The following is a 10,762-nucleotide window of genomic DNA, read 5'->3' as shown; positions in this document are numbered from 1 at the left end:
TAAGATCCACAAAACCGTAACCTCTCCCCTTTTTGATTTTTCCGGTCAGCTTCTGGTGTGTTTGAACCCAAAACATCCATTAGTCGACTGTTCTTGTTGATAACAGTCAATTAATGGTAGTTCAAGATCATTTTACCTCGTTGAAGCTTGGTCAAATTCATAGCTGGTCCAGTGTTAAAACGAGCTTAGGTATCTCTTTCATTTTTCTGTTATTTTATCTTTTGTTGTTCTTCTTCATTGTTTCTTCTAGCCGCATGCTTTAGGTATTCTTTGCTTTTGTTTAAGTTGTTTCTGTTAATAAAAGCATGTTGGAATTTCATTATTTGAAGTTATTTCAATTGCATGAATTTAGTTAATTAGGGCTCACTTTTAGGTTTGAAAACATAAACAATTCTTTTCGTGTTTCTATCTTATGCCTATGATTCAGTGCTTATTTTTGGTTAATTACAATAGCTTTGCTCGAGATGTTTAGTTTGTTTTGGTTAGCTGTCAAAAATTGGTTGTTTAAGTGTTTAATTTGCAAACTGAGTAAGTTAATTTCTATGTTGTCTCTGCAGTTTCATTATTATTCTGTTTTGATTTGCTTAGGGTTAATCAGATAAACACTTTTAGGTCAATCTTAGAGCGTAAATTGCATCGTTTCAATTTTATTTGTCATTGGATTTGGACTCTGACTCCTTTTTGGGTCTGGTCTCTGTTTGCCAAAGTTTGTTAAGTAATTAAGAAATTGTAAGGGTTAAATGAACAAAAGAAAACTTAAGGGGTCATGTGAAGGGTGGGTAAGTATGAAATAGGATAAAACCATGTGGGAAGGTTCTAGAATAGGGGCAGCTGGCCTCATTTGGTTAGCACAAAATGCTTAAACCAATGAGGGACAGCCAGCTGTCTAAGTTTGTTAAAAGATGCTTTTGTGGCTGAAGGGAATAATTCCCTGATTTCTGTTTCAGCACATGGCATTTTAGATGCTTATAAATATAGAGCCTTCCTTCACTGATCAATCAGAGATTTTCGAACCCAAAAAGACCCAAAAAGTTCTGCACTGTTCCATTGAGAGCTGATTTTTATTTTCTTCTGAATTTCTTTAGCAAGACTTTAGAAAAAAAAGAGAAAAAAACATTCTCTGGATTTCTGGTTTTCTGGGCTTGAGTATGGATTAAATTGAAGTTGCTGCTGATGTTGACTAACTGCTGAACCTTACTCATTTCTAGCTTGAAGTTCTTATTTCATTCTCTTTTGCTGTATCCAGGTATGTTCATGAGCTTGCAGTGATAAAAATGAAATTGTAACATGTTGATTTGGGATTTGACTCCACATTTTACTTAGCTAGATGTTTTATATTGTTCTTCTTCATTTGAATTTGTAACTTCTTTTCAATTTTAATTAAATACTGCTGATACTGATGCTAGTGTATTCAGGATTGTTTAGATGTCAAGTTAGCTTAATTCATCCATGTGTGGTTTAACAGTTTACTATACCTAGTAGTTGTAATTATTTGAAACTTTGCTAAAGGTTATTGAGCATACATTGTACTATGTGTTTGAATTGTTGAGTGTAATGGCATGTGTAGATCTAAGTCAGTCCATGAACGAGTTCAGGAGTCCATCTCTTGTTGATTGATGTTAGCAGCATGTTTAAACAAATTTTATAATAGCTGACTAATGTTCTGTGTTTTTAGTAATTGGGTAATTAATTTCTATGCACAAAAAATGAAATCAGGCCTAACCAAGGCCTGGACACTAAATGTCCTTTGTTTAGGATAACTAGGCCTGGTGTTTGGCCCAGATGAGGAAGCCGGCTTTGAACTAAGCCCCGTGTGAATGATTTCTGCTTTCTTTCACTTTTAGGGCTCAATTTCGGCCCAAGTATCTTCAGCACATTTTTTTTCTTAAATTTTCTGTTAATATAATAAATGTTTTGCAACGTTGAAAGCCTGTCTTTAAAGGTTGGTCCTAGTACTGGCCCAATGGAATCCGCCGGAATAAACCAGGCCGGTCTTGTCCCTTTTGTCCTCACTTTTGGGCTCCACTTCGAGCCCAATGCCTACCAGCCATTGTTTTCCTCTTAAAGACTTTTGTATATAACAAATTGGGCCTGTTGCTAGCCCAATCCTCCCAAAATAATTAACAGCCTAGGGTATTATCCAAAGCGTGATTACAATCAATAGTTTTAGATTGAACTTTGACTTAGTCTAAAACATGGACATCGTAGTTTGCTTTAGGCGCGGTTAATATATTATCGTTGTTGCGTACACGTTTGCGTGAAGTCACTATGATCTTAAAAACAAAATCGGAGTATGCGTTGGCACAACTTCGGCTAAACTTTCTTAATAATAATAAAGCGTTATTGATTGTGGACACGTACGCCTGACATGATTTTGACGCGCCAAACAAACGGGTACACATATGCGTGACCTGTTTTAAGATAATTTCCTAATTAAAAGAGGTGAATGCACATAAGTTATAAAATAAGTAATTAGACAATTTAATCAAGCCAAGTATGATTAAAGTGATCATGTTAAAACCACGGAACCTGAGAATGCCTAACACCTTCTCCCGGGTTAACAGAATTCCTTACCCGGATTTTTGTGTTTCGCGGACTGTAAAACAGAGTCAAACTTCCTCGATTCAGGATTTTAAACCGGTGACTTGGGACACCATAAATTATTCCAAGTGGCGACTCTGAATAAAATAAATAATCTCGTTTCGGTTTTGTCACTTTAATTGAAAAAACTCCCTTATACCCCTTTTCGGGTAGAAAAATGAGGTGTGATAGCTCTGGCGACTTTGCTGGGGAACAGAATCCAGAATCTCTAGTTCAGAATTCAAGAATTCGAGCTTTTAATATGACTTTACTTGGCTTTATTTATTGTTAATATTACTGTATTTGGTGAACCTAATGTGCTAATTGCTGTTTATTTACCATTTCGATATTGTTTGAATTTTATTAAAATGCCTTATTACGCCACCCTTCTGAGTCTTATAAAATATGGTGCACACGTACGCGTGGCCCACTTTCTGTTAGAAGTCATACCAATTAGAACGGGGCTTGGGTCAGCAACAAGGTCGGGTAGACTTTCGTGCTCCCGGTACGTTGTCCCCACCTCGGCTCGAGCTGTCCGCTCGGATAAGCCAGGTCTAGAACACAACCCCAGGTATAAACCTAGAATGACATAACCTCATGCCGGATCCCTAGGGGACTCAACACAGGGGTTGGGTCCGTCTAGGACAAGTGTACCCAAAATAACAGACCATCCTGATGCATCTTACGTGCTATGTGAATATTTATTTGTTTCGGCCTGCATGCTCACCGGCTAGGAAAAGAAAATTAGGGGAAAAACCAAGAGTGATGTAGGAAGGAAATAAAACCTGGTTCTAAAAATCCTGGTATTTGAAAACGCCCCGAAACTCTGCTGAAATTTATTCAAACAAAATAGGGGTTTGAAAAACAAAAAGAGAAGAAAAAGAAAAAAAAGAGTCATTTCAAAATGGGTCATTCATATTTTTTTTAAATTATGTTAAAACTGACCGAACTACGCAGGTCTGATTCTCACCGGATGTAGGATACGTTGGCAACCTACATAGGGTTCGGCCTCTTTTTTTTTTTGCAAATTAACCAAATAAAATGAAGTGTGGTTAGGGCTCTAGTCAAAAGAATAAGCCGACCCAGCTTCGGTTATGTCTTAAGCTGTTCTTGACGAGATAGTCTTAGGATATTTTTCAATTGTCGAATGGCTATTTTTGTAGAGAACGAACAAGTCTGTCAGTGAGGGGTCATTTTTCTAAAGTGTCTTCCCCCGATCTCAAAATTTACTTGGAATTGTGAAGGGGCCACATCTACAAAAACAACCACTTTTGTGTAAAGGGGAAAGGGCCATTTTTCCTTTGATTTTTATTATTTATTCCTTTGGGAGTTAAGAATTGTTTTCGCAAAAAGGGTCCACCAGAGTCAACCCTAACCTTAACCATCCACAGGTACCAAGATGAACACTGTCCAGAACCCGGAACTATTGGTCATAGAACAAGCTCAGTTGCAGTTACGTATGTGGTGGTATGATTTGGATGAAGATGGTCAGGATTGGGTGAAAGAGCAGTTGGGTGCCCTTACGGACATTTTGGAAATCAAACGCGGGAGGATTTAATCAAGGCCTTGGTAACCTTTTGGGATCCTGTGCACAATGTTTTTCGTTTCTCGGATTTTGAGCTCACCCCTACTCTGGAGGAAATAGCTGGATACATTCACTTTGGCCGGGACTTGAGAAAACAATAGCTTATATTCCCGAGGGTTCCCTCTGTGCACAAAGTCTTTGATCTTCTTAATATCAGCAAACAAATGAAGAAGGCTCATGTGAACAAAGGGTGTCGTTCCTTTCAATTGTTGTATTCCAGATTTAGGCATTCAGTCCGGTTCGAAACACACGAAAAGGGATTGAACAACAAACAGGACAAGAGCATTTGGCAAATTCATCGAAGGTTCGCTTTCATAGTGGCGTTCTTGGGAATCATAGTCTTTTCGAATGCAGAGGGGACGATAGATACCCGCATGGCCAGAGTTACACAAATCCTCACTACAAAGAAAGATCACACACTTGCTCCTTTAGTGTTGGCAGACATTTATCGGGCATGGACATTGTGTAGATCCGGGGCTCAATTCTTTGAAGGCTGTAATGTTCTTCTACAAATGTGGTTAATCGAGTGGACTATAGGATGGCTCCCGGTGATGGAAATCATACATATGACGGCTATAAAGGGTTACCTAATGTTGATGGGTTTAAGGAGTGTCCAGCCATACGCACCACAGAGGGTCTTAAGGCAGTTGGGGAGATATCAGGTGGTGCCCGAAGATGAAGATCTAACCACCCAGGTCATTGAGCTACATCCAGAAGCCACATTGCCCAAAGCTTTAGTCCAGCAGGATTGGAATGGTTGCCGAAATCTGAAAAATGGCACCCAGGTACTAGATGTTGCAAAGAGGGAAGTGGATTCAGATTATGCAGTGTGGTTTTAGAGAAAGTATTGTGCAAGTGATGAGCCAAAGCCCGAACCAGAGCCCGAGAGACCCGAAAAGAGACCGCATGGGGAAGGACAGAAGGAGAAAAAGTATCAAGCCGCCATTCACACTCTGGAAGAGAAATTGAGAAATGTTGAGTTCAATAATGATCTACAAATGCAAAAAGTCGAAGGAGAAAGGAGAAGGTTGGTCCAGGAAAATGAAGCCCCCCGAGCTCAAATTCAGAGGATGAAGATCGCCGCTGAAAATCCAGCCAGAAGCAGACAAAATGAGAAACTCATAAACAGTCTTAGACGGAAGGTGTGTGATTACGGGGCTGACTTGGAAAAAGCCAAAGAGGAATTGGCTAAGACTCGAGCAAGGTTGGCACAGAATGCAGAAGGGCGGGCAAAGTCTGTTCAACGGCTAAAGGAAAGATATGACAAAGAGGTCACTGTGCTAAAGAAGAAGCTGACTACCCTAGAAAATGAGATGGCCCAGCAAGCGATGAATTTCAAGTCAGAAAGGGAGCATTGCTATGCACTGATTAGCCAACTGGAGGAAAGCATGCAACAGTTACAGGATCACAACAATGCGGATACCCAAGTGTTGGAAGCTCGGGCATAGCAAATAGGGCGTTTGCTTCAAGTGAAAGGTGTCATCAGAATGAGGGTTAAAGAAATAGCCGACTATGTCGTGATGAAGTGTCACGAATGTGAGGACATGACTAGGTCGATGTTTTTTGCTTCTGTGATGACATTCGTTTGCCAGGTAATGGCCGACTTGGACCCTCTTCAGCAGGATATTGCACATAGGTCCGTGCAAAGATCGGATGATGTTCCACAGGCTCCCAGGGCACCGGTGGAAGCTCTTATGTACTCCTGACTTTCTGTTGGTTTCAAGTCTGTAGTTCATTAGTTGAGTCTGTTAGTTTTTAATGTCTAGTTTGTTTTTCTTATTAAGAGTATGTATGTCAGAATCATTGTAACAGAAAATCCAAAAAGATTTTATTGTAATGAAATATAAACCCCAAAATTTTTCTTTCATTTTACTTCACGCTCATCCCCTAAACTACGTAATGATCTGATTCATGCGACGTCATGATACGTAGGCGATCCCCATAGCATTCGATCATAACCCTAAAATGGAAGAGAGGAAAGAAACTGAGTGAGAAGTGAGAGTGGCAAAACAAGAGAGGAACTAAAATGCAAGAATAAAAAGAGGAGCAACAAGAACCAAGCAAAGAAAGGTAGGAATGAAAAGGAAAGAGAGAAGAAAAAGTGCAAAGTGAAAAGAGTTAGTTAAGGCCGGGATGAAGCATGCAACCGTTCAAATGCATAATAGAAGCGCTTAACTATTTAGGTGCATTGCATCCCAAACGTGCGGTTGCCTAGCTGTTAACTCTTAAACACTAACAAGTTTGCTGTTGTTATTGAGAACAGGAAGGTGATTAGTTTGTTTGGCATTCTGGAAAGTCACCTGTATAACACCAGGTCTAAACACAAGGCGATTATGGCTAGAAAAGAATTGGATGCAAGTGTTATTGACCCGCTAAAAGAGATGCAGGAATCTGAGTCTGGTTTGAAAGAAGAGGTATATAAGTTAAAGCACCAAATGGCCGAAATGTACCAGGTATGGATGAAGGGGAATCCTCCACCGTCATACCCCGCCAACCCTGCTTTCATCCCACCACTAGCTCAATCCCAAGAGCCCACCATTGTTGATCTGTCCCCACAACATGCATCGAGCTTCACCCCTTACCATCACTATCCGGACACCTCTTCCCAAGCCATCCAAGCTCCACCAGCCAAAGCAACCACCCACTCTACTCCACCGGCTGCCCCTATCTTCGTAACACCCCCACCAGCCACCCTCCATCGATCTTCCAGTGAGCCGGCATTCCAAGCCCAAGATAACCAATACTATGCCCCAGAGCCTACCTTCAAAGTCCCAGATCATTACACTTACACTCCTCACTTTGAACTTCCTGCCGAAACTGAGAAGCCACCCAAAAACACAGAGCAAGAGGAGATATCTATGAAGGTAAAGAGTTTGGAGCAGTCACTGAGAAATATGTAAGGGTTGGGTGGCCAGGTGAGTGTGGCATATAAAGATTTGTGTCTGTTTCCTGATGTCCAGCTACCTGTCGGATTCAAAATGCCCAAGTTTGACTTGTACGACGGGCATGGAGACCCCATGGCCCACTTAAGAGGATTTTGCAGCAAAATGAGGGGTGTTGGCGGGAAGGATGAACTGTTAATGGCATATTTTAGTCAAAGTTTGAGTTGCAGCATTGGAGTGGTACAATCGCCAGGACAACAGCAGATGGTACACCTAGGATGACTTGGCTCAGGTTTTCGCTCGGCATTTCTAGTACAACGTAGAGATTGTCCCAGATCGCCTATCCTTGACTAAGATAGAGAAAAAGCCCAGTGAAAGTTTCAGGGAGTATGGTTTCCGTTGGAGAGAACAGGCAGCACGAGTCAACCCTCCAATGGAGGAAGCTGAAATGGTGGAGTATTTTCTTCAGGCCTTGGAGCCTACTTATTATGGTCATCTGATCTCGGCCATAGGTAAGTCTTTCAACGAAGTGGTGAAAATGGGAGGAATGGTAGAGGAAGGACTCAAATCCAACAAGATCATGAGTTACTCTGCCATCAAAGCAACTACACAAGCAATCTAGAATGGTATCGGGGGTGTGTTAGGGAAGAAGAAGAAAGAAGATGTTGCTATGGTCGCCTCAGGATCGTGGCATGGCCCAAGGGGTTCACCACACCATTATACCCAGCCTCGACCCCAACCTCAAACCTACACCCAAACCCCATATAATCCATACCAACACTACTACCCACCACAAAACCCTCAATATTCCGTTAGATCACCCCAATATCACGTCCATCATGCACAATCATATGCTCAACCCCCTCCTTACCCGCAATGGCGCGCACCAACTCCACAAAATCCTTACCCCCCTCCATAAACATACCGAAACCCTACTGGTCCAAGCTTCCGACCCAGGCCAGAGTATAGAAATGAAAGGCTGCAGAGGAAGAAAACCTTCATGCCGCTTGGGGAGTCTTATACCAGCTTGTTTCAGAGGTTGAGGCAGTTGGATGTTCTGAGGAAAATTGAGTCAAAATTACCAAACCCCCCTCCAAAGAACTTGGATTTAAACCCTCAGATGTGCATATTATTCTGATGCTCCAGGGCACGGCACAGAAAAATGTTGGCATTTGAAGATCGCCATCTAGGAGCTCATCGATACAAACCAAATTGTGGTCCAGAGTCCGGAAACTCCGAACATCAATCAAAATCCCTTGCCAGCCCATGCTGAAACACACATGATTGAGATAGTGTATAAAGATGGGGAGCCCGAGAAACCTTCAAAGTCTATCATGATGATCCGTGCCAGTGAAAGTAGTTCAGTCAAAACTCCAGTTGTTACAAATGAAACATCTCCAATAGTTGACGGGCTGACAGACAAGTTGAGCCCATCCAGTGTTAAGCCGCCTGCATAGGTTGTGAAAGGGCCCCCAAATGATATGGAAGCAAAGCAAGGAAAGCCAAAGGTAGGGGTGTCGGGGGCAGCAGGTAAGCCTGTCATAATCGTAGAGGGGGGCCGCACTGACTCCATTATTATTAAGCCTGTGACTTAGCTGCCGATAAGTAACACCAAGGCTGTTCCATGGAATTACAAGCAAGTGATAGTAACCTATAAAGGGAAAGAAGTNAGGCGCCCACCTGGAGAACAAGGGAATTCATTTCAAGTTTCAGCAGCAGGCGCCCACCTAGAGAACAAGGGAAATCATTTCAAGTTTCGGCAGCAGGCGCCCACCTAGAGAACAAGGGAATTCATTTCAAGTTTCGGCAGCAGGCACACACCTGGAAAACAAGGGAATTCACTTCAAGTTTCGACAGCAGGCGCCCACCTGGAGAACAAGGGTATTCATTTCAAGTTCAAGCATCAGGCACCGACCTGGAGAACAAGGGAACTCATTTCAAGTTTCGGCGGCAGGCGCCCACTTGGAGATTTCAAGTTTCTGCAGCAAGCGCCCACCTGGAGAACAAGGGAATTCATTTCAAGTTTTGGCAGCAGGCGCCCACCTGGAGAACAAGGGAATTCATTTCAAGTTTCAGCAGCAGGCGCCCACCTGGAGAACAAGGGAATTCATTTCAAGTTCCGGCGGCAGGCGCCCACCTGGAGAAGAAGGGAATTCATTTCAAGTTTCAACATCAGGCGCCCACCTGGAGAACAAGGGAATTCATTCCAAGTTCAAGCATCAGGCGCCCACCTGGAGAACAAGGGAATTGGTTTCAACTTTAAGGCGCCCGCTTGGGGAAACGAGGGAACACATTTCAGAGTTAATTCCAAGACAACAGCAGGAACCCGCCTAAAGAATGGGGTCAATGCAAGTTAGAAGTAACAAAAGCTCGCCTCGAGAACGCGAATCAACAGTTCAAGATGCGCGGCAGAACTACAGAAGTTCCAAGAGCAAGATTGAAGACACAAAGATAGGAATTTTGTAACTCATAGATCATAGATTAGTCTAGCTTCTTTTCATTTTTGTTTCGGTGTAATAAGGAGTTCAGCAAGCAGTAGCAGCAGTGAAATCACAGCTTCTCGGTAGTCCTAGCTACCAAAACTTCTCGAACTACACTGACCTGATTCCTTTATAGCCAAGGATATGTAGGCAACCTCGGAAGCAAGGTTCGGCCAGACTTTTCAAAAATGCTTCCTACGGAGTATCCACACGGGCAAAAATCGCTCGTATTTGCCCACTTTATCTTTGCCCGAAAATTGTGCGTGTTTTCGAGCAAAGAAGGGGAGATGTGAGCACGTGATTTTTGCCCGACCCAAATACTCCTACAGAATCTCACAATAGATTTTTGTAGGTCATTTTAATTTTATAGAATTTTTAGGAATATTTGTTCAAGTGTTTGCATTTTTTGCATGCATTAAAGCATAGAAAATACCCCAAAAATATCGAAATTCCATGCATCTCATATTAGGTTGTGTGTTCACATTTTATGATTAATTTGGTTAATTAATTGTTATTAAAATGAAAATCACAAAAAATATCATTCATTTTTACATTTTAGCCTTTAATGTTAAATTAGTAGGGTTTGTTTTTTTCCTCTTTAATTTAGGATTAGCAAATTTTGTAAATATTATAATTAGATAATTAGTTTAATTTTGCAAAATAGATTAATTTAGGATTTAATTTAGGATTTTTATTAATTAAAGAAAAAAGAAAAAAAAGAAAAGAGAAAAGAAGTTGGAAAAAGGTTTAAATTGGTCTTGAAATTGGGCCAAATCTGTACCCAAATACCGTCGAAACCCAAGCCCAAAACCCCCCAAAACCCGGTCCAGTACCCCAGCTCCAAAAACGACCCCGTTTCGCACCCTTTCATCACAGCCGTTGGATTTATTTGATCCAACCGCTCGGAACTGATTACCCCCTCCCCTTAAAACTGTCCTAACCAGACCCCCAAACCTAGAGACGGACCTCACTTCCCCCCTATCTCTCATCTCTATCATCTCACAAGACCCCACCGTCGGCCGCCGACTGAAAATCGCCCCACGGCGGCGGCGATGCTCCAAACCACCCCAAACTTATACCAGATGATCTTCAGCCTCCCCTCTACACTATCCCACTACTAATTTCCCAAAAATCACCACCCAAATACGCCAATTTCAGATCTGAAATGTAAACCTAAAAACCCTAAATCACCCAAACGTCCCCAAACTCACACCATATGACCCTCGAACTTCCCT

Source organism: Nicotiana attenuata, chromosome 12, assembly GCF_001879085.1.
Source record: "Nicotiana attenuata strain UT chromosome 12, NIATTr2, whole genome shotgun sequence".
In the NCBI taxonomy this organism is placed as follows: Eukaryota; Viridiplantae; Streptophyta; class Magnoliopsida; order Solanales; family Solanaceae; genus Nicotiana; species Nicotiana attenuata.
This window is presented reverse-complemented; position numbering follows the sequence as displayed.